We start from the raw sequence: 25,894 nt of genomic DNA on the forward strand, positions 1-25,894 counted from the left end.
CTTGGGCACCTGCCGCCCATGTAGGGGACTCAGAAGCTCCTGGCTCCTGGCTTCAGCCTGGCCCAGTCCTGGCCGTTGTGGCTCTCTGGGGAGTGAACCAATGGATGAAAAATCTCACTATCTCTCTGTCTCTCTCTCTCTCTGTCTTTCAAACAAAATGCATAAATCTTTTAAAAAAGAAAAAAGAAAGAGAAGGAAAAATGCCAGTTTTTATTCCTACTAGAAGTATTTGAAATGCTATTTTCTTACATGCTTAATAACCTGGAATATTATCTTTTAAATTTGCAAACAGTTGAAGGATTTTAAACAGCCATGGTGATAAAAATCAGGACTGAACTTTGTTGTTGCTCCTGCAGTACAGAGGATAAGCTGAACATGTGGGCCTCTTGTGGTTTATAGTCAGGAAGACAAAGCAGGTAGTTGGTGAAATAATCTAGATGATGAATAACAACAAAAATGTGGCAGAAGGAAGAAAAGAGAAGGAAAAGAATTTGAGAGAAGGTAAGATACATGAGTACAAATATTATGACCAGAACAGGATGTTACCAAGGGAGAGTTCAAAAATAATTTGGAAAATTACTGTTATCTATAAAGCACTCTATACTCATTAGCTCATATAAATCTTAGAAACATGTTTAGATGGTAACTGTTATTATTCTGATTTTTCAGATATGTAAAAGTTTGTAAGGATTTTTACCCACTTGCGTTTCACACTCTAGGCTGGTTGTTTCCTCTACATCACACTGTGCTACACCAGCTCCTAAAATGATGTCTGCTTTTCTAACTTGAGAATCTTAGTGAAGAACCCATTAACCAACCTGAAAAAGTGAAGGTAAAGAGACAGTGAAGAAAGAAAGATAGTAAACACAGCCATGCATTGAATATGAAATGCTTATGAGACACACAGTTGTGGGATGAAGTACAGAAATGGAAATATGCATTTGGAATTTAAGTGGGAGAACTGATTTCATAAATTTTAAAATTGGATAGTTTTAAAATACTGTTTTCACCAAATATATCTGGATCACTAAGTAAGGCAAACTACTGTGAATTGTATGTATCAAATATACTATGTGAGTGTAGTATATATTTATCAATATGATTTCCTTCCCTCAAATGAACTACGTTTACGAAAGATAATATCTAATCTATATACTCTGTCCGTAACAATACTACTCATGGTGAAAAAGAAAAGACCGGGAGGGAGAAGGCATAGAGGAATAGCCTGTGAAGGAGAGATGTTTGCAATGTGTAAACTGAGTGAAGTTGCTAGAAAAAGTAAGCTTTAAAACTATCTGTGTGTTGCAAATATTCTCACTGTTCTGATTTTGTAATAATCAGGACAGGCTAAACATTTGCTATATTAAGACCATGCATGTGTTCCCCAGACCTACTTCTTTACCTATGTCTGGTCTTACAAATGCTGGTGACAAAATAGAAAAAAAAAAAAAAGAAAAAGAAAAAGAAAAAAAAATCTGTGTGGACAATGTTTAGAAGATGTGGCCAAAGAAGAAAAAGAAAGAAATCTTTGTTTAAACATGATATGTCAGAATTTGGCTAACTTCTCATCTCTAGACAAAAAGAGCATGCCAGTGAATTGAAACCATTCACAAATTTAGGCAAAATGTCATAGCTGATTTAAAAAATAGTGAATGTTTGGCATTTTTACATACTTTTAAAAGAATCAGATCTTCATTAGGTCAATAACAATACAATTACTTTTTTCTTACCCAAAATCTTTAGCTTATTGCTTTTCCAGGTCAGAATATTTCTACTTGTTTTTAGAACTGATAATTCATTTATCCATGTCTGTTGTATGTAACACAATATAACTTTTTCTTAGACTTCCTACTTTCTTTTGTGATATTTCATCATTTCTAGTAGTCTACTCAAATTTATGTAAAATATTCAGAAAATGTGCAAGTCAGCTGCTTTCTGTTATCAGTTATCATCTTCAGCAGAAAGAAAGATAACACTAATGTCTACCATTTGTGGATTATTTTCATGTCTTTGAGAATGGCATGAAAATAACAGAAATAAGTTAACCAAATTTTAGTAGTCATAGATGCAATAATTTAAAAATAATGTTATTTGGAAAATAAATAAATAGTAGCAATCTAATGGCTCTTGTCAAGTACTTTCCTAGTTTCTGTTACTCAAATTTTTACCAAATATCCTCACTTCATATTTTTATGTATTTACTTTTGTTCTTGTTTTATATAAACGCCTCTTCCTAGTAATAGAGATTAAAAATCATGGGGCCAGTGTTGTATACAGTGGATTGAGCTCCAGCTTGTGACACTGGCATACCATATTGAAGTTCTGGTTTGAGTCCTGGCTGCACACTTCCAGTTCAGCTCCCTGCTAATGCACCTGGGAAGGCAGCAGAAGATGATCCAAGTATTTTGGACCTGTCATCCATGTGGGGGACAATGACAGAGCTCCTAGACTCTGGCTTTGGCCTGACTCAACTCTGGCTGTTATGGTTATTTGAGGTGTAACCAAGTAGATGGAAAGCCTCTTTCTCTCTCTGCTTCTCTCTCTCTCTCTCTCTGCATTTCAAATAAATAAAATAAAATCTTTTAAAAAGAACAAATTAAAAATAACATCTGTAATTCTTTTAATTTTCAAGCTTTAATGAAACCTATATAAAATATGAAAGAAAATGAATTGCGGAATTGTTATAACATTCCAAATAGCAAGTGGCCATCCAGATAAATATCCCCTTTTCCCCTTTATTTTTGACATATTTTATTTTCTATATATTCCTAGCTCCTGTAAACCTCTACAATGATAATGATAATGTATGGAATTCTACGTTGATAATCTATGCTTCTGTTAAGTGGACTGGCAGACTAGCATCAAAAAGAAAAATTAAAAAATATTTAATAAAATTAAAATATGTTAATAGACATCAGTAATTAGTACGTATAAATTAGTAACTATTAATTTATAGTAGTTATTGATCAATGCTATATTTATATAACTAGTATTTCATTAATTTCATAAGAATCCAATACTATTAATTAGATTTTGCTTTTATTTTAATTAATAATGACATTTTGACTATGTGAAATTTATCAATCAGAGTTTGAATCAGCACATTACTGTTGTGTTCTGTCAGTGGCAGGGTCATTAATCAGACAACATGACAATAGGTACAAATTAGTCTGTTCCAGGCAAACTGGATTTGCTGCAACTCTCCCAACAATTCCCTGTCTTTGGGATTTTCTTCTAGGAGAAAGTCAAGTGGCAAAAACAATATGCTTTCTGTCAGCAACCCATATCAAGAATATTTAACTTTAAAACTTTAGTTTTGGTTTTTTGTAGTTGATCTTGTTAGATTTATTATGTCAACCATCACATCCTCTCTATTGTCCCTCCCTTTTTTATACCTATAGGATTATTATATGATTTATATTTATTGCTAATGAGCAGCATTCCTCTTTGTCCTGAAGGTTCATTTTCTCTCAAATTCTACCCTGTATGTTGCTGTTAATTAGTTTAAGCCACTTAGATATTCATTTAGGATGTGTATATACTCTCTTATGTTATATTTTCTGCTAACCTTACTTCCAAAACAAATTTGATTCATATCACATAGGAGGCTTTGTCCAGTCTTCAGCCCTTCCCTAGCCTCTCCTGTGAGCACCTATTGAAATCCATAGAAAGAAGTCTGTGAATTGATATTATTTCCCCTTATGTCTGTAATTTGCAGGGTTCCTATACTCTCATACTCTCTCGCCTGGCCCTTAGTGGTTTGTTAAAAGTTTCTTTGTTTTGACTGCACACATGCATATTTATTTTTAAAATTTATTTGATTGCAGGGGAAGAGCACTCTCTTCTCTTTCCAAGAATCCACAATGACCTGGGTATGGCAGGGGGAAACCAGAGTTGGGAGCTCAATCCAGATCCCTCATGTAGGTAGGGGACATTCAACTACTTGAGCCATTGCTGTCTTCCAAGATATGCTTCAGCAGGAATCTGGAAATTGGGAGAAGAGCCTGGACCCAAACTCAGGCACTACAATTTAGGATGCATCTCAACTGCCATGCCAAATGCCCACCTCCACATATCAATATTTAGAGCAGATTTCAAGTCATCTAAAAACCTGTCTCTCTGATGGTCCTAGCTTCTTCCTGTACTCAACTCCAGGTAAGCCAATCCTCACAACTGTCCTCCCTGGAAATGCCTACATTTTCTTGGACTGCAGGCTATCTGCTGCCTTGTCTCAGTTTTATAATGGGCTCAAAAACATTTATAACTTTGATATTACAGTAGGAGTTTGTTATTTCCAGCTTTCAGCTTTCTACATTATAAGCAAAAGCTAGACACCTCTTCATTAATTTTTAACTTTTTGTGACACTTAAAGGCTCGATAAGATAGCTACTTCTACTCTCTTTATCACTTACTTTTCCTTTTCTATTTTCCACTTTTGTATCTATCCACAATGCCTTTTGGAAAAGTTTCTTGGACTAATTGCTTTTGTCATGAATTCATTCTTTAGCCTTAACCTTTTATTTAGTTATCTTCTCTATCAAGTGCTTTATTTCAAGTAATATTTTAGGCCCAATATTTAGACTTGATTCTTTTTTTGAATTTATTTTATAATACCCATACCCTCCTCTTTTTCTTGAGAATATTTATTTTGTGCATATTTTGTTCATAGTAGTCCATGAAATTACTTCTAGTATGAATTTTGTAGCATAGTGTCTTTCTCTTATAATGGTGATTTGGCCAACATTTTTATTTTTCTTCAACATTGCTGTTCTCTTAAGGGATAATCTACCTCAGCTGGTATTATGTGCTAGGAGCGATATCCCTACCTATGTTCTTTCTTGACAGTTCAAGGAGGAAGAACAGAAATGGAGGAAACATCTCAAGAGACAGAATTTTTCATGTACTATTATCCAAGCCTTTGTGATAGTGGAAATGTTCTATATCTGTGATCTCCAATACAACATGTGACTCTTGATTGCTTGCAATGTGGTCAATGTGATTGAAGAACTGAATTTTTATTTTATTTTACTAACCAACTGTCACTAATGACTATCACATTAGACTACATAGCTCTAGTGCATGGTTGAACTTTACCACTCCACCTTGAGTCTTATTTCCCTAGAAGTAAAGTCTGAGATGAATGCTTTTCTGCATGTGACTTGTCAGGCGATGCTTTCGGGAGAAACAAGAGTGGAGAAAGCTAGAAATCAATGGGAAAAGTAGCAAAGCAAGAATGAAATCTCAGCTGGAAATTATTTTCAGTCTTATCCTTGAGAAAACACGAAAGCACAAGTTGTACCACAGTTAGACTGACCTTGAGGCAAGAAGCCAGCATTTTATGCTTCCATGCACAGAGGAGACTTAGGTTGTTGCTTCCCAGGCAGGCAATTCTTGCCAAGGACAATTCCTCAAAGGAAGAGCAATGATAATGTGCATTGTTATCAGCAAATAAATACTAGAGCAACTGAGTGATATGTGCACTGGGTGGTAAAAGCAACTGCTTTCCCTACGTCCTCAATTTGTCATCCTTCTTGCAAGCTACTCCACCCTTGACAGTACTCAGCTGTACTGTTTTTCCCTAGTCCCTGCTGTTTTGTAAAATTCCACAATTTTCTTCTCTAATTGTAATTCTATCACCCGTGGAGCATGGCAGATGTGAGAGGGAAGGATAAGAATCTACTTGGACTCCAGCCTGTCTGTAGTATTGCTGTCTTCTCCTCACCCCTACCAGGTTCCTTGACTCAACTGGCACTGGATAGCCTTCCTTGTAAACAAAAGGATAGGCAATGATCTGTCACCAGGGCAACAGTAGGAAAAAAAAAAGAGAACAACTAAAATCACCATCTCATCCTGTTTGGCATCCGTTATTTTAGATCCTCTCCAATACTGGACTTCAATTTCACACACATACTGGCCATAGCTGCCTTCTCAAAAAACAATCACAGATTCTATATTACATTTTAAGATTCACCTAGCACCTTTCCACTTGGGTGACATCTTGAGTATTTTATTCAGGAGAAAAACAGGGTTGTTCTCCCTTGTTCCTCATCTTTGTGAAATAACTTTTCACTAACAATGAAAAAGATATTTGTTCGATATCAAAACAACCTTCAGAATATAGCTCTTATATTTTAAAAATATATGGTGACTCACACTCCAGAGAAAATGGGCCAGAAGCATGGCTTTAAGATCCAGCCCCAGAAGCATACAAATGATTTTAATAAAGCACCTTAAAATTCTGGTAGTCTACCATAACAATAGTTTCTTTCACATCACCACATAACAAAACACTAAAGTATCAAAAATGTACTTAACTGCATGAATCTTTTCCTCAGGCTTGAAGATTAAGAATGGAAGACTTTTTGAGGAAAACAAATTAACAGTGAGTTAGTTGGGCCAATGGTGTGTCAATTTTTTTTTAACTTTTATTTAATAAATATAAATTCCCAAAGTACAGCTTATGAATTACAATGGCTTTCCCCCCCCCATAACTTCCCTCCCACCTGCAACCCTCCCATCTCCTGCTCCCTTTCCCATTCCATTCGCATCAAGATTTATTTTCAATTATCTTTATATACAGAGCCTAGGGTGATTATATATAAGAGCCTAGGGTGATTATTGATGCCATAAACAAGAGTGTCAATTTGTTAAGTCAACAACAGGAGTCACTGTGCACTTACTCCTCATGTAGGATATCTGTCCTTAATGTGTTGTCCAATGTGAATTAGTGCTATAACTAGTACTCAAACAGTACTTTACACTTTATGTTTCTGTATTGGTGCAAACTGTTGAAATATTCACTTAATATATGCTAAATTGATCTTCTGTATATAAAGAGAATTGAAAATGAATCTTGATGTGAATGGAATGGGAAAGGGAATGGGAGATGGGAGGTGTGTGGGTGGGAGGGAAGTTATGGGGGGGGAAAGCCATTGTAATCCATAAGCTGTACTTTGGGAATTTATATTTATTAAATAAAAGTTAAAAAAAAAAACAGTGAGTTAGAATGTTGATGTCAGTTAATTTTTTTCATCTGACCCAGTAATGACAATATATTCTTCCAGCCCAACGCCTTCTTCATTAAAATTTTTTTCTGGGGAAATGTTTGACATTGCAGTGAAGGCACTATTTGGGACAACTGCATCCTATGTTAGCATGCCTGGGTTTGAGTTCTGGCTTCACTTTCTGACTCCAATTTCTTTCTAATTTACAGCCTCTGAGGAAACAGGTGGTGGCTCAAGTACTTGGGATCCTGCTATCTACATGTACTGAGTTCCTGTCCTCCAGTCTCAACCTGCATCGCTGGCTGTTGAGGACCTTTGGGGAGTGAATTAGCAGATAGGATCCCTCTCTGTCTTTCTTACCCTCTCTGCCTCTCAATTAAAAGAAATTAAGAAAAATGGTTTTTGAAAAATACTTTCTGGAGGCTGGTGGTGTTGTGTGGTGGGTTAATCTTCCAACTGTAATGCTGGCATCCCACATGAGTCCCAGTTTGAGCCTGGCTGTTCCAATTCTGATCCAGCCTCCTGCTAATGTACCTGGGAAAGCACTGGATGATAGCGTGAGTACTTAGGCCCCTGCATCCACATGAGAGACCCAGAAGAAGCTCTAGACTCCTACCTTCAGCTTGGCGTAACCCTGGCCGTTGCAACCATTTGGGAAGTGAACTGGTGGATGGAAAAATCTCTTTGACTCTCTTCTCTCTCTGTAACTCTTCCTTTCAAATAAATAAAAATTAAATCTTTAAAAAACTGATTAAAATTTACTTTCTTATTTTTCGTCCCTAAATTTTCCAATATATTTAGAAACTCAGCTTTTGAATTGCATTTTAATAATTTTAAAAATTCCCATTTCATAAATGAAAGTATGTAAAAATCAAACCAATACAAGTCTATGTTTTCTTTACTGACAAGCTGATTCAAATAACTTCTACCAAAACGAATTTTAATACATCTGAATCCTAAAATGGTAACTCATTATACTTGATATTCTTGGATAAAGTTATTCACTAAAAATATAAATGCTCAGTGCAGATATTATATTCACAAAATAATAAGAATACCATTACAAGAATTTCCAAACAATCAGTACATAAAATTTTCAGAAAAATTTAGATTGAAGTGGAAGGGATTTTACAAATACCACATCCCTAAAACTAACTAGACAGAAAACACATGTCCATGTTAGCTCATGTTTAAGCAGTTTAGTTATTAAAACAAAATCAGAGGATGGGTATTTGGTCCAGTAGTTAAGGTACTACTTGGGACACCCACATCCTGTATGTCAGTGCCTGAGTTTGAGTCCTGGCTCTCCTTTCAATTCCAGTTAACTGCTAATGTGCATCTCGGTAGGCAACGAATAACGGTTCAAGCATCTGGCTCACTGACACCCATGTGGGAGAACCAGATTGAGTTCCACACTCATGGCTTTAACCTGGCCCAGCCCTGGCTGTTGCAGGCCTTTGAGGGTGAACCTGTATATGGAAGATCTCTCTATCTATCTGTCAGTTTCAGTCTCTGTTACTTTCAAATAAAATGAAAATAATGTTTGGAAAAATATTGAAAATTAGTAAAGAACAAATTTAAGATGCTTTACAAGTTGTTCAGTTACAGGTGTATCAAAATTTAGAACTTGACTATACTAATAAATAAGTGATCAGATAATTGAAAAATCATAGTTGTGAAAACATAATTTTTTAAAGATTTATTTATTTATTTGAAAGTTAGAGTTACATAGAGAAAGGAAGAGACAGAGAGAGAGAAAAAAAGAGTTTCCATCCTCTGGTTCACTCCCCAAATGACTGCAACAGCCAGGGCTGGGCCAGGACAAAGCCAGGAGTCAGAAGCTTCTTTCGGATCTCCCACATGCGCTCAGGGTCCCAGCACTTGGGCCATCTTCCAGTGCTTTCCCAGGCATATTAGCAGGGAGCTGGATTGGAAGTGGAGCAACTCGGTCTCAAATCGGCACCCATGTGATATGCAAGCATTGAAGGCAGTGGTTTTACCTACTATACCACAACGCTGGCCCCTAAGCATAGAATCATGTTTCAGAGAGAAGCCCTACCTATATTGATCAGCCATAATCCCATGAATGGGAAAATTCTTCTACTTTAATAAATGACTGTAAACCAGAAACCATGAGGTGGCCTTTATAAAGCTAATCTTATTTTTCACTAACAAGTTTTGATGGATGATCACCTCGAAATTTAACTCTTGATTGATGGCATTGAATATTTTAGTCACTGTATTTTACTCATATCAGAATCTATAGACTTCTAAAAACAGAATCTTGACTGAAATAAATTAGGACCTGAAGTCCACAGCATCATATAATTTCAAAGAATTACGAGGCTGAAAATGAACTTCAAAGTCTATCTAGTTAAATACCCTTGGTCATTTCTCAGTCAGGGCCATTAAGATTAAGAGAGACCTCAGATTTTTACTCAAATGTGCTTAATCTAAGATATAAATTTCAGATAATTTCAAAGTAACACCATAAATATTTTAAGTAAAATTTAAATAATGAATAAAAGCTGTTTAATTAAAGTTGAAATATACTTCAATTTAATTTTCATATTTAAATATTAAGAAAAACTTTGATAAATTTTAAATATTTTTATAAAAAAAGGAACAAGATTAATTTAAGAAAAATGAGTACATACATTTTAACATTTAGAGCACCTATAAACTCATTGTTAAAATAATTACTGTTAAAAATTTGTGTACATTTTTAAATTAGACCATATATAAAAGTATATGAACTTTAGGATTAAAAACTGATATAAATACATAGCTTTAAATTTAAAAACTGGATTAGAATTTATGTACATATCATGTTTTTTTTTCCAGTTCTCCTTCATTCAGAATAGAGTATGAACATTCTCCACATTGGGATATATTTACCTACAATGTCATTTTAGCAGCTACAAGTATGTCATTTAATTCATATTTTGTAATTTAACCAAATCCTTCATTACTATTTATACATTTTCCATGTCTATTTATTGTGAATGATTTTATGCTGTATATCTACATTAAATAATTATCCATATCCTAAAAAATAATTTTAGAATGATTTTGAAGTAGAAGAACTTTCAGGATGGAGAGAGACAGAGAGAAAGAGAGTCTTCAGATGTTCAAGGAAAGGGGCCCACATGGTGGCACAGCAATGAGCACCGATTTGTGTCCTATCTGCTCCACTTGCAAGTCAGCTCCTTCCTAATGGCCTGGGGAAAGCAGTAAAAGATGGTCCAAGTCCTTGGGCCCCTGCTACCCACATATGAGACATGGATGAAGCTCCCAGCTCCTGGTTTCAGCATGGCCCAGTTCTGGCTGTTGAGGCAATCTAGGGAGGGGACCAACAGATAGAATATCTTTCTCGCTCTCTGTCTCTCCCCCTCTGTAACTCTTTCAAATAAATAAATAAAGCTTTGGAAAAAATAGAACTTCAAGAAAAATGCATGTTATGAAAAACTATGCATGATATTTCAAGATTATTTTTCATAAAAATAAACTAATACTAACTTGTTATAACATGTTCTAACATAATCTTCAGCACTAATAAGGATAAGACATCAGTCTGAAAATAGCCGCTATCAGAGAGATATGAATTCTGCTAAAATTGAAACAAAAATGAACTCTAATTTTGATGAATCTTGGGTGAAAGAATGATGAAATCAATGATGCTTTAGAAAAAGTTAATAGATGACTGGTGCCACGGCTCAATAGATAGGCTAATCCTCCACCTGCAGAGCCGGCACACCCGGTTCTAGTCCCGGTCGGGGCGCCGGATTCTGTCCCGGTCGCTCCTCTTCCTGTCCAGCTCTCTGCTGTGGTCCGGGAGTGCAGTGGAGGATGGCCCAAGTGCTTGGGCCCTGCACCCGCATGGGAGACCAGGAGAAGCACCTGGCTCCTGGCTTCGGATCAGCGTGGTGTGCTGGCCGCAGCAGCCATTGGAGGGTGAACCAACGGAAAAGGAAGACCTTTCTCTCTGTCTCTCTCTCTCTCACTGTCTAACTCTGCCTGTCAAAAAAAAAGCAATGAGATGATGGGGCCAGTCCTGTGGTGTAGTGGGTAAAACTGCAGCCTGCAGTGCTGGCAGCCCCTATGGGTGCTAGTTCAATTCCCAGCTGCTCCACTTCCAATCCAGCTCTCTGCTATGGCCTACAAAAACAGTAGATGATGACCAAAGTCACTACACCAGCATGGGAGATCTGGAAGAAGCTCCTGACTCCTGGCTTTAGATTCCGCAGCTCTGGCAGTTGTGGCCATCTGGGGAGTGAACCAATGAATGGAATACCTCTCTCTCTCTTTGCCTATGCCTCCCTGTAACTCTGCCTGTTAAATAAATAAATATTTTTTAAAAAGGAATGAGATGATATTTAAAATGATGCCCACAGCAGCAGACTCTCCACATTAATTTGCAAGGAAAAAATTAATCTTGCTCATGCCTTAATTGAAGAGAATCAATAATTAACAGACAAACCTATAGACATCTCAGCTGATTGTTTACACAGCTGTGACTGAAAAATTAAAGTGAAGCACATTTGCTGCTCAGTGAGCGCCAACACTGCTGCATCTCAGTTGGCTGCGAACAAGAGAAAAACTTTCAAGGGAAATTTTTGAACCAGTGAAATCAAAGTCTTCAGGCATTTCTTCAGAGAACTGTCATGACAGATGAAAGGTGGCTTTATTGGCATGATCCTTAAGATGAAGTACAAGCAAACAGTGTCTACCAAGACACACAAGTGTTCCAGTCAAAGAGCAAAGATCATACTAAGAGTTGAGCTTCTTGGGGACAAAGCATTCTGCTTATACACTTGTCAGAAGGCCAAAACGTGGTGACATCTGCTTATTAGAGAGCATTTTGAGAAAGCTATGGAAAATCACTAGGCATTCACCTTACAGTCCTTATCTAGCTCTTTCTATATGTTTTCTTAATTTTAAAATCCTTACAGGTTAGCCACTATCCATAAATAACATCGCAATGACATGGTTAAATTCCCAAGATCCTCAGTTCTTTGATGTTGGACTAAAGGACTAGCATCATTACTTATAAAAGTGTCTTCAACTTGATAGCGTTTATGTTAAGAAATAGTCTACAGTTTTAGGTTCCTTTGTGTATCTTAAGTATGTCATAGCTATTTTGTTCAGGAACAGATAATGGAAATTATTCAAACTTCACTTACCAAATTCAACTATAATCTATAACAAAAAAATTTCTGAATAGAGACATTATAGCTCTAGTTGGAGGGTACAAATCATAGGAAATAATACTTATTTTAGTTTTTATTTTAAAGTTTTTTTTTAATTTCATACTATATCAGTACATGCCATTGAGTACATTTTCTTCCTTGAATGTTTGTTCCCTTCTTCATAAAGAGGCAACACAATGCGGGCAGGAAATTAAAGAATAAAACCTGTAAGATTTGACTTGATTTTAAATTCTTTGAACTTGCAGTCTGTGATTCATTTGGAGAAGAGATGGAATTGATATTAACGCATTTCCTTTGGAATTGCATTAGGCCTTATGAGTAGATGCTTCTATAGCTATTAACTACCATCTTTTATTTTTATAAACTCCCTTTTTGCCATTGCTTCACCTCATAGAGAAGGCTGTTTGAGAGATAATCAAGCCAAACATATATAATTTATAATTATGATTTTTTTGTATTTGCTTTTTATTTCAGCATGTTTTCATAGCTGGGATATAGGGGACCCTGTGGAAAGATTTTTTTTATTTAAATAGGTTCACTGAGCTAGTGGTTGGCAAACTTCTTTTGTACAGATCCCAGTAGTAAATATTTTTAGCTTTTCAGATTATAATATCTCTATCACAGCTACTCACCTCTATCCCAGTAGTTTGAAAGCTACCAAAGACAATACATTAGGAAATGGCTGAGGCTGTGTTTCAACAAAACTTTAACAGAAGCAAGTATTGGTTACATTTGACCCAAGGACTGTGGTTTACCCTCTCTTTACTCAACCCCCTTTCCATTTCAACTCTACAAAAACTTAAATCACCACAGTTTGTTACTGGATGAAAAACATTTGCTTTTTCCATTTTATTTTCTAGAATGCTTTAAATAATTCTATATGAAAAGAAAGTGTTGACAAAATAAAAGTGACTTTCAACATTTTTTCCTTTTCAATAATCCCATTGTAGTTCTCTATGTTTTCTGCTTTCTTTACCAAAGTGTTTATTAACGTGGCCAGTCTTCACCAAATGCACATCCCTGTGGAATTTGTCACCTCCTGAGTTCTTCAGTGGTGGTCTCTAACTTTCCAGATCTGTCTTCTACATAGTTTCAGATCTCCAAATTGGTTCAACCTGTATAGGCACTGAGGTTTCTAATCTGGTCCCACTGGGAGGCAGGGTCTGTACAAGCAAAGCATATTCCTTGTCCCTTCTAGTTCAACAATGATTCTTTTGTTACTCTGATGCAGTTCTTCGTGTGTGGTACAGAACATATCTCCGATTTCTCTAGATCTGCCACATGCTTGTCAAGGCTCGTTTTGCTCCCATTTCTGCTACATGTATTATTAATTTATACCACAAAGTTTTTGCTCTACCCAGAATGGAAAAAAAAATTGTGTAGTTTTGCTCTCTTTGATTGTTTGACATAAATTCTCAGTACAATTATTCAGAAAATAACCATAAAATGTGTAACAATTGGATGGACATGCTCCAAAAAGCCTGATTTTAATCATTTTGTAAATGATAAAATGCAAACCAGATTTATATTAATATAACTAAAAATAAATTTCACGCTTAACTTAAATTTTCCACAATATTTAACAAACAATAGAAACTGCATGAAAATAGAATATTGTTGAATGCCAAGTATAATTTCCCAATATTTAACATTTTAGAAAATCACATCTATTTCTAGAATAAAAGTATTTTAAAATTTTCTTCAACTACATTAATGTTCACAACTATCTTTCTACTGCTTATTTTTCCTAAATATGTAACATGCTGGAGCATCTCCTGTTTTTTCAAAAAAAACTACTGTACATATACTTCTAGCTACTCTCTTTTCCACTATTATCTAGCTTTTTACACTACAAAGCCACTGAAAGCACTATTGTCAAGATAGGTATAAATTCTTTTTTGAATGGTCTCCTGGGGAGTTTTCACCACTTGTTGATTGCTCTTTTCCTTGAAACACTTTTTTCACTGTCTTCCAAAATTCATTCTTTCCTTTTTTACTTTTTTAAATTTTATATAAAAGGAACAAATTTCATGTATTTCATATATACATTTAAAGCATAATTGTACTTCTCATCCTACTCTCCCTCACCACCTCATTTCCACCCTCTCTCTTCCTTATCTTCCTTTTCTTATTTTTCTTTCACTTTTTATAATGACATACTTTAAGTTTACTTTATAATCATATGCTTAACCTTCTACTAAATAAAAAATTCAACAAACAGCACAAAAAATACTGTTTCTCAAGAGTACAGACAATGGTTATAAACAATAATTAAATCTCAAAATATCAATTTTGTTGATGTACAGTACATTTTTGTACTAGTTACCACAATTCAAGGAAAACATATGATATTTGTCTTTTGGGGCAGGCTTATTTCATTAAGCATAATGGTCTCCAGTACATCCATTTTTTTGCAAAAGACAGGATTTCATTCTTTTTCACAGTTGAGTAGTATTTTATTATTTGTATATATTGGAATTTCTTAATCTAGTCATCAGTTGGTAGACTTCTGGGTTGACTCTATATCTAAGTTAAACTGCTATAAACAAGGTGGGTACAGATAATTCTTTCTTGTGCTTCTAGAAAAGCTCCATAAAAAGATTATCCCTCTCCAGTTAACCTGGCAGACTTCAAAGTCACAGCAGGACAGGGGCTGAGAGTATGATTTCTGATGACACCTAGAAAGTGTACAATCTCACATTCAAGAAATTGTCTTCTGGACATTCCTGTAAGGAATAATAATTTGAAGAGAAAAAGGCCTGTAAAGGTCTGTGATCATCAAACAAAAAAGGAGCAGGAAGGAAGATAGAAAACAGATGACAGCTTTTTTATTTGTACCATGCATTACGTCAGCTTATCAAGAGAATGAATGACTGGGGACAGGCCATTTGCTCTTTGTGGTTAGGACAGTTTCATCCCACATCAGAGAATGGGATTGATAGCCAGCTTAGGCTCTCGACTCTAGCTTCCTACTAATGTACAACATGGGAGGCAACAGTGAAAGTCCATGTTACTGGATCCCTGTCACCCATGTAGGAGACTTCAATTGAGTTTTTGACTCCTAATTTTACCCGGCCATGGCTGTTGCTGGAATTTGGGGAGTGAACCAGTAGATGAGAGTTTTCTCTCTCCCTCTCTACTTCTCAAATAAGTAACTAAGGTTTGAACTTAGATAAAATATTAAATTACAAGACTCCTGGAGAGTATACATATACATTGCTTTCACATGAGGCATTGTAATTTTAGGTTGTTGCAATCACATTTTTATGTAATAGAATAAAACAAAAAATAGCTCTGCACACAGAAGCTATACTAAATAAAACATTGACTACAATACACAACTCACCATCCTAACTGTATTAATTATGCAATAAATGAATGGTCATTAATTTGTACAACATTGAGGTCAGTGAATCCCAAACAGAATAGCATTTTCCAGATGCACATTTATGTTCCCAGTGTGGTATTACAAAATGACTTGCATGACCTAGGAACTTTAGTATGGGTTAAGAACACTTGTAGGCTTGTTGAATAACTGCCTTTTATTTCAACATTCATTTAAGACAAACACTTGATTGCATAATTTTTTTACCAATATGGATGCCCAAAACTGTTGGTTGTGTTTAGCAGCACATAACTAACTGACTAGATAATTTAAAGTTGCTGTTTCATCAGGAAATTCATTTCCAACATAGAACTCATTTCTAACAAAAACATTCTAGATGTAATCCTTGTACGTCCTTCAGGTTCCAGTTCCTTGCCGTTTTTCCCCAGAGATTCTATTTAGACAAATGAATGAGCTAACCCTCCCCCAACTCCCACATTATCTACCTAATCATAAATATTATGACTTCCAGATGGATTAAATTATGCATAAAGTCCTTCTGCACTCATTTAATTGCTGGTGATGTTTTTCTCCCATCTATAGGATCTATGTTAGAATGACTTCTTTCGTGAATATCAAATATTCAAACACGGCAATTGGTTTGGATTTGCTTTCTCCATTTAATGTTCAACCTGAAACTTTTGTCTCCTTTTTCTTCCTTTCCTCTTTCTTCTCTACAGGTTAATAGAGAGGCAACAAACACATTAAAATTCTAAGTTGCCATCCTCAATGATACAATGGCTGGGTGAGAGCTACAGTCTTTTCCACATAAGTTGTAGGCATTTATATTATCCTGTATCATACTGACAATACTTTAAAATCTCCCAGTACAGTCACCAATTAGAAATTGTAAGAGTTTAACTTCACTGGCAATATTGCTCAGAAAATTATAATATCAATTCCTAATTATGTTTGGGTATGAGTTCATCTTGGACCATGTGACCTTAATGTTGTTTATAAGAACATTTTGGAAAGATAACTTTGTTTTGATAAGTTAAACATTCTTAGCTGAGCTTCTATAAACAAATATATAATGGACTACAGAAATCCCAGGGAGTTTTATCAAATAATACTGCCACTCACACGCTGACTTCTGGGTTTTGTCCTTGTCCTTGCTTACAAATTTCCTCAGATTGTACTTTAAAGTATTTACTTATGAGAATGATAAAATAAATGGAGTTTTCCTGTAATGAATGTAATTTTACAATTTGTTCCTGAGATTGATGATTAAGAAGCTAGTTTTGTTCATTGTAAATCCTTTTTTGTTTCATTATTATAGATACTTAGGAAGCATTTAGCAAATAATTCTTGTGTTCAGGATAATTCCAAGTAGGTCTTTTTTAATATGCTCATAACGCCTGATTGAATGTGTAGATTAAGGTACTCAATGAATAGCCACTATCAATAATATTTTTTCTGTCTTTAATCAACTTCACAACCACTTTTAACTCCTGTATAACCCGGATCCGAGCCAAGACCACACTAAATCCTGAAGAAATAAACATTCAAGTCAAATTCCAAATTTCATAGTCTCACAGTCCATAGCCTTCATCAAGACTGATGAATTCTCAAGGGTTTATCCAGTTAGGCATTTTAACAAGAAAGCTGGATTTCCTTATCCGAAGAATTCTCATATAAGTTACTAAGAATTTATTTCATTACTGAAATATTTTGGGAGACTCTATTATCATAAGCTCCTACTATCCAAGAAAGACTTAAACCCCTAGGGAAACATTTTATGTAGATAGAATTTTATTCTACTGAACATCCAAATCACAAAAGCAATGTAATAATTTTTCATTTTTTTCCATTCTTGAGTTTTTCCTCTAGCTTAGAATCAGATTAAGCAAAAATTATGATTTTTCTCAGTCAGGAGTTTACATAGCTAATGCCTGCAATACAGACTATTTTTTTAATAAGGAATGCACAAAAATGACAAAGGATACATGCCAGTACATAAAAGAAAGAAATTTGGAGCACAGCATGTGCCGCACAGCATGTGCCATCCCTATCCTTATCCCTGGCCATGACATAGAAGCTGAACTTGATTTCTTTATAGCTCAAAAAACACACAAGCCCACCAACACAATGTGGAAAAAGTAGCAGACAGCATCTCTGCCATTCCTTGAATACAGTGCACTCACATATAGAGTTGTTGCTTCAGCTGTCCCTCTGAGAGCATTCTCCTCTAGATCTCCTTCACCCCCATCAATATTCACTGAAAGCTTCCCTTCTCAGTGAAGCCCACCTTATCCACATTGTGAGAATTTACATCCCTTATGGTCTTACTCTCCTTTGTCCTGCTCTCTTTTTTTCAGACTAGTAAGTAATGTCCTCATTCACTATGTTTATTATTTGATGGTCTCCATCTATGAGTATGTAAGCTGCACAAGAGCAGGGGTCTGTTAACTGCATAAATCCTTCTCTCTGCTTCTTCCTTTCACTCAACTATTTCACTCCTTAACCATGATTTCTGGCATCACATTTTCTGGTCCCTCCTATTGCTGACTTCACGCCTCCTAGTATCATTACCAGTCCCTTAATCTCTCCACTTTAGCTAGTTCATTAGTAGCTTTATGACTTCATTGCCTAACTGTTAAGCCTGAAACTCATGATCAGCAACCCTAAGTGGACTTAATTAGAGTTCTAGACAGCTTCTACCCTTTAATTTTCAGTTCTTGCCATCTCCCGTTCCAGGAAAACTGTTTTCTACAGTTCTGCTCTCAGCCTTAAAATAAAAGTCGTGAAACAATACATATAAGGACCACTGAAACATTTTTTTCCACTGAAATATTTTTTACCTAACAAGTATGCCTTCATAGCAGTTCTTCTCTCTCTCTCTCTCTCTCTCTCTCACACACACACACACACACACACACACACACACTGTCTCCATTTTTATCAGTCATACTCAGACTCAATCTAACCACACAGTCTGGGTCTTGCCTCAAAATGATTGAGAATACAAATTCTTCGTAACAAAATCCTTACAACCCTTCATTCCACCTCAGACCAGCTCTGTGCATATTGACCTTTAAGCTTCTGTAATTTTCTATGGCTGTTCTTCCTTTACTTTTTTTTTCAGGGGAAAATTTACCTTTTTTGAACCAAATCAGTCACTTCGGTTATATTAAAGTTATTCTATTCCTCGACCTCTTCGGAAACTTCATTCCATAATACAAATCCAACTTCCCAAATCTTCAACATCTGACTCCTCTCTTCTCCTTACAAGTAGGCTTATAACTTGCCAATCCTTTATAGCTTTCTCGTCACTCAAATGAATCTTGGAACTACTCAAAACAAGACTGAGTTGTGCATTTATCCAGGTCCACTGGATCATAATTTATTGATGGCCCTTCAGAATGAGCACGTGGCTCCAGTTATGTTCTTCCAACCACACTGAAGACGTTTTAACCTCCCTTGGGAAAAGCCTCATGAAGCACTGTTATCACATCTTAACAGAGGCTGAATCATAAGAGGCCCCATCTTTTCAAACAGTCATTCCCACTTCTCAGGTTGCCTGAGAGGCATTTTTAAAATAAACTCCAAAATAGTTTTAAATTTACAAAGCAGAAATTCTACATGTGAAACTCCGCATGCACAAGCATGAACCTAGACCCAAACCTTACACCTTCTACAAAAAAAAAAAAAACAAGTCAAAATAGATCAAAGACCTAAATCCACAACCTGATGCCATAAAATTACTGGAGAACAATGGGGAAATTCTGCAAGACATTGTCATAGGCAAAGGTGAGTGAGGGAACAGCACATTGGCATTTGGAATCAGAGTTTCAAGGTTCAGGAACATGACTCAAGGATACAGGAAGAGTCCAAACATTGGTGACGTAAGAAAAGTAACATGGTCAAGGACACTTTGTGCCTGTGCCAAGCAGATCTACAGCAGGTGGAAATGTGCATCTGGCCCAGTACAAAGGGAGAGATAATATCATCTGAGCCTGTGACTCCACATAAGGCTCCATGAGAGCCTGTTTAAGTGGGTTCCTTAGCTGTGGCTGCAGCTTGTGTGGCAGAGATTGAGCCCCAGGGGAGAGAAGATATGACCAAAGGGGTTCACACATGAAGCAGGTGCAGCCACTGCCCTTTCTCAGCTTTCCCCATCCAATTCATCAATGAGACACTGGAGACATCAATGGATTTCACTGCACAATCTAAACCCAGCCCTGCAGGCTGCTGTCTCAGGAGATAGCTCCTAACTGTTCATCACCTAGCTTTGGTCAGTTGGAGAAGATGCTGATTCTTTGTGCAACTGTCACAGGGGCAGTTGGTTTGGAATGTCCTGGGTTGTGACTGTTGGGAGTCAAGCAGTGCACTGGTCATGCAGGAAGGTCATCTGACCCCAGCGAAACCTCAATGCGGGGCAGTGGCTGAGTGCTGTGCTGCAAGGACAGACAGGAAGGGGGAAGGGCAATACATTTTGCTTGGCAGTCTGAATGTGGAGTGAAAAGCTGAGTCATGGTTTGGAGTCACGTACCTCTTCATGGACATCAGCTGTTTCCCTGCAGCCACCTTCAAGTTAGATAATTTGGAAAGGATTGGAAGGTCAGGGGCTGGTGTGTGCTGCTAAACTATGATCCTCTACATCTGCCCATCATGCCAATTTGTGGAGAAATATTTGCCCCATGACTTCACTTGCCTAATAGGTCCAAGAAGCATTGATGATGCTCAGTTTCTTCACCTTTTTTTCCTGTTGTGAACCTTGAAGAACCAAATACTACATGTCATATGTATTGGCAAACAAACTAGAAATCTGCTGCTCTTTTTTTATCATGGACATATAACCTTGTTTGTTTCCCTTGCAAATAATCTGTTACCATCCCTTTTCTGAACAAAAGGTAAGAGATGGAATCAGGAAATACTTCTTGGTCTTGGAAAACTGAAAACACAAGTCACCCAGGAATAAGTCACATCCTAGGATGATCATTGTCCTTGGTCACAAAGCAGAAGTGAGTTTTCATTTTCTGTTCTTCCTAGCATGTGAACTTTGATTCTGGTTTTATCTTCTCTGGTTGAGATGTGTGTCTAGAGGATTTGCCTGAGGTGCAAAGTCTAAACATATAGACTATACTCCTGGTGTGCACAGGAATAATCCAGCTGACTCCAGGGAGGAGGTGAGAAGTGGCAAATCCAACAGCAAGCAGGAATATTTCTATCTACTCCTGCCCTGGACTCACTTGAACCTGGGCCACCATCCCTTAAATTCAAAAACAGCTTCCTGTTCCAGTGTCCACAGCCACTGAGTTTTTCTTCCCATCACCCTCCACAAACTACCTGTACCACAGCAAATTTGTCTAGTGAGATTTGACCTTCCTATAAGCCCTCACACAAGCCAATGCTTTCTCACACTTTATCTGCAGAGTTCAGACACTCAAGAACAGTTGAAGCCCAGAAGAATTTAGTTGAGAAAACTGCCATGCACTGTGGAAGGGAGACATTGGAGGCCAGGAGGTGATGGTATGGCCAAGGAGAGATGTGCACCATGGGTTGTAGGGGAAGTAAGAGAAGATCAGCCATGAGGGTGTATATCCATTGGTATTGGGGAATTCCTCTGAAAGTGCATGTAAAGGTGAAGAAGGCAAGCATAAAGCTCTCCCTGGGACCAGTAGGAGGTCCTAAGTGAAGCAGGTATGGGGATAAAATAACTATGGGTTTATGTTCCCAGCATCGGGAGGCAAAGTATCTATACTGTTCCTTCCTCAGTTTTGGTCTTGGTTCATTCTCTGATGCTTTATTCTGCTGCCCACTCTTTCCACCTTCCTTTATTGCTGTGCACAGGAGAGGCAGCTGGCACACAAACAGTTCATGCAGAAGGCTCAGGGAGAGGACAGGGAGGCTGTGTGTTGTTGTAGTCTCAGGTTATCCCAGCCTCAGTCTCTAATGCACCGTTGATGCCCTGGAGTCCTGTCTCCTTCACCCAATCCAGGTCTTGAATAGTGACCCTATTACTTGGCCCCAGGCTCTTGGCACCATGTCGGTAGGTTGTTTCATGAACTGCAGAACAAGACTGTGCATTTGTTCAACCCACGAGGAGTGGTGAGGATGGTTAGGATTGCAGTCAGTGTCAACAAGGTGGGACTGTGACATCTGTTGGAGGACCAAAGACAACAGCCTGTCCATTATTCCAGGGCTGGGGCAGGTGTATGACGCTGAACTGCCAAAGGCACTCTGGGATCAGAGTTTGGGATGCTGGGCCCTCTGGCCAGTTATTGTTACCCAGGTCCAGAGGACATGGTGAGAGACAATGTTTGCCCCCCCAGAAAGTGCCTATAGAAGCAGACGGTCAATTTGAAGTGTTCTCAAGATAATTGGGATCACAGCCTTTCACCTATGGCTCCCAGCACCACTGTAGGCTGAGGAAAAGTGAGGGATCAAGACTGTGGAAATTGAAGAACAATTGGGTGCATCTCATATAATGTGCTAAGGAGATGTGCAGGGCCAGTGGACAAGTAATGGCCACCCACAGGACTCATACTGAGAATCGCACATGCCCTAGATGCCTGGGGGAGAAGGACAACACACTAATGACCTCCACTAGACCCACTTATCTTTCTGATCTAGGTGAGGGTGGAGGGTGTTTTGCTTTGGTACTATGAGCTATTGGCAACGCAACAGCCTCTTCAACCCTTGGTGAGAGACTAAGCAGTTAGGGTGCTGTGAAGGCCCTGCTCACCCTCAGCAGTCAGAAAAGTGCTGTGGTGCAGGCTTTTTGAAAGAGCAGCTCCTCCCTGAGGTGGCAGCTTTGGGATCAGCCCCTGCATGTTCTCCTGTCCTACAGTGTTGTGTAAAGGCCTTACTTGAGGAAGTTTTTCAGAACTCATTGGGGGTGGGTGTTGTGGCTCACCGGGTTAAGCTGCTGCTTGGGACTCCTGCATTCCAAATCAGAGTACTAGTTCAAGTTCCAGATACTGCACTTGCATCCAGCTCTCTGCTAATCCACCTGGGAGGTAGCAGATGATGGCTGAAGTACTTGAGTCTCACCCACTCACAGGGTATACTTGAGTGGAGATCCTGGCTCCTGGCTTCAGCCTGGTCCAGCCCCAGCTGTTGAGACCATTTGTGGAGTGAACCAGCAGGTGGAAGATTCTCTCTCTCTGTCTCTCTCTCTCTCTCTCTCTCTCTCTTTCTCTCTCTTACACCACACACACACACACACACACACACACTCCTCTTCAAATAAATTTTAACAATAGAAAAACAAACGTGGTAGACCCAGTATCTCTTTACTGTAATGATTTTATACCTTCTGCATGTACGCCCAGCAGTGGTCTTGCTGGATCATATGACACACTGTTGTATCTCTAGTTTTTTAACAAATCTTCATATTTTTTAATAGTAGCTATACTGATTTACATTCCCACCAACAGTGTGTGATATAGTTCTTTCTCTACACTCTGGTGAGCACTTGTTACTTTCTGGCTTTTTGGACTCAATTTTGACACTCCTTACTAATTAATGCCTCATTGGACAGTCTGCTTGTCCAGCATGAGAAGATACAATATTATATGAAGTTCAAGCATTTACACTGGATCAGCCAGTCAGGTCCTGAGGCAGACAGCCAGGCAGAGAGGCAGCTCTCTAACACCACATGGCTGGATTACCCAGAGCCTTAGATAACATCTCAGTTTCCTAGGGATATGAAGGCTGAAGAGAAGCAAATACTATAGCCCAGTAGTGTGGGGGAAGTTAATGCCCTGTGAGGATGATGTGGACCAGTAAAAGATGGGAAAGAGTGAGTGGCTGGCAGATAAAATCTACTTTATTCTCACTTCTCAATCATATCATCACAAGCCAAAGAGATTTCATTCAGCATTTACAGAAAAGTCTCATCTGACTGAAAAATTATCTGTATTTCTTATGTAGCTGCGGTTTCCTGGCATTTTATTTCACTCTGTATTAATGTTCCTTCATTTTATCTTTTTATTCTATCCTCAAATAAAAGTGAGATTTTTCTCAAGCCTCTCTAGTCTAGGAAAATCAGGCTACAACAAGTGTTCAGTAATCTTCAGTTCCGCTCACTTTCTTAAGTTGTCAGCTGTCTGGGCACTAAGTTCTGTTTAGGCTTCCTTTATAATGTCACTCTCATCTCTCTGTCCTTTTGCCTTTTCAGACTCAATAACTTCCTTCCTATTCATACCACCTCATACCTAGACAATTACAACAATCTCTTAATACATTTTTCCTCTGCCTCTTATCCCCCAAGCCCTCTGTATGCCCTAGCCAGTTAACCCGCTCAAAAAATGTCATCTCCATCTTTGACAAGCTTTAACAACTCCCTGCCATTTTTAATATAAGGTTAAAGTGACTTTCTCTGAGACAAATCTTCGTTGTATGTACATTGTACATCATTCCAATACCTTTATCCTCTATCCCAGACAATTGTGTGGGCGCCCAGTGTCTCAATGAGCCACAACTCTATATCATTAATTTTATCAACCCTTCTTGAAGTTCCTTCCATCTCTCTTATTTAACCTGCTACAAATTATGAGCTGCATATGTCCAAGGACTTTATTTGTTCTACTCTCCATTACACAGTGTAATCTGGATAATCTGTGTAATCGGGATAATCACCAGATCTTGTGCTTTGAAATCCTGAGTGAATCCAAAGTAGAGGGAAATAAGACGGAAATGCATAACTGCAGCAGAACACCTATTTCCTTTTGTCATAATGAAGTCCATCTGGGAATGCTGATGTGGCTCTGTACAACCCTTAATGATGCAAAAAGTGATTTATATGACATGTTAGATTTCTTGTTGCCTGTGAACTGAAAATCAGAAGCCCCTCTTTAAGGATCAAGGAGAAATGAAGGAGCCTCAACCATTCACTTCTAGTCTTAGCCTAAACCCTTCTTCTGCATGATTGCTCCTATGGTGGTAATTTGAAGTGAAGGTCGCGTAACCCAAGTCTATGTAGTCACTTTTACCAGTCCTCAAACCTAGACCAAACTATGTGTCCAGTAAATAATAAATGTTTTAAATGAAGGAGGGAATGTGAGCAAGTGAAGCCCTCATCTTCAATAAAGGAGCAGTTCAATTTCCTTCATTAAGCTTCTCAATTGCTTTTTCACTAAAGACCAAAATAGGCTCACCTAATTTCCTTTTGCAATTTTGTGCAAAGCCCTTAGTAGGTTGTTAAAGGTTTGTTTTTCTCCTGTTGAAATTTTCCTCTAGGTAAATATCTTCCTATGCAACCAAACTGTAAGCTTTTTGAAGATGAATTTAAACCCTTTGTTCTCCTATATTAAAGGAAATTTGAGCAAATAAGTACTCAGTCTTCTTTTAAAAATGTCATATAGTGGCCTTGGAAGTTAAGAATAGTGGAAAGATGCTGTTTTTGTAAACAAAACAAAGTTCTTGTTCCTGAACTTCTATAAGCCAGGCAATTTGGTTTACCTGTTTTAGGCTCTGCAAAATTGTATGTAATATTCAAACAAGCTGATAAAAGAAGTTCAGTTGCATTAAAAGTGATGAAAAACTAGCAGGACACTAAAACTTGCATCAAGATTATTACTACCTAGAAAGAAATGACACAAAAACTTAATTACAAGTAGGTAAGAGAGTTATGGCTAATTTTTATATTTTTAAATTTTAGGTTTATTTTGTAATATCTACAACTTACTTTTCCTTTATAACCCAAAATATCAAATATTATTTCAAAAGAAAGCATTTAAATGAGTTTGACTATGTGCCTTTTATCATAATAGGCATTTATGGTAGTAGTTATTCTGATATATTTTAAAACTGTAAGAGAATCAAAAAACTGATATTCATGGTTCTGGTTCCAGCATTACCAAAATTCACTGTGTGACCCAGAGAAAGCCAATATCTTGATTTTGTGATTTTTTTTATATTTGAAAAAAATGGAATAATCTCATGTATAGAACCTTAAAATACTATTTTCTTCTTTAGAATGATATAGAAAGTCCTATGATATCTTCTATGATTTTATTCTTTATCCTCAGTTCTTTTATTAGTTCCAAAATATTGAATTTAATGTTAAAAGTCAGAACCTGAAAGAATATTCTAGAAATTTTGTTTATGGATTACTCTCATAATAGCAATGTGGGATAATTAATTGTCATAATTTCTTAGCATCATATTGTTTAGAAGAAAGAATTATATTTAATATTGAGGTGTATCAATGAGTTCCCATTGTATTAGTATCATGATACAAAAGGTTTTTCAATATTCTTTGAATAATAATTCTGTGAATTAGAATTTAAATGGGTTAGGCCTTAGGGTTCTGGGAGCCAACTGGTGATTCATATTGTATAATAAAC

At 37.2% G+C, this 25,894-nt stretch overlaps 1 non-coding gene across 1 annotated transcript; it reads left to right on the top strand.

Moving 5' to 3' along the window:
* Positions 1 to 1,302: 1,302 nt before the first annotated feature.
* On the top strand, positions 1,303 to 1,435 carry LOC133775504 (small nucleolar RNA SNORA72). The gene has a single exon (XR_009868248.1). It is a non-coding gene; the product is annotated as a small nucleolar RNA SNORA72 (small nucleolar RNA).
* Positions 1,436 to 25,894: the final 24,459 nt, after the last annotated feature.

The sequence above is a fragment of the Lepus europaeus genome, chromosome 16 (genome assembly GCF_033115175.1).
Source record: "Lepus europaeus isolate LE1 chromosome 16, mLepTim1.pri, whole genome shotgun sequence".
Classification (NCBI taxonomy): domain Eukaryota; kingdom Metazoa; phylum Chordata; class Mammalia; order Lagomorpha; family Leporidae; genus Lepus; species Lepus europaeus.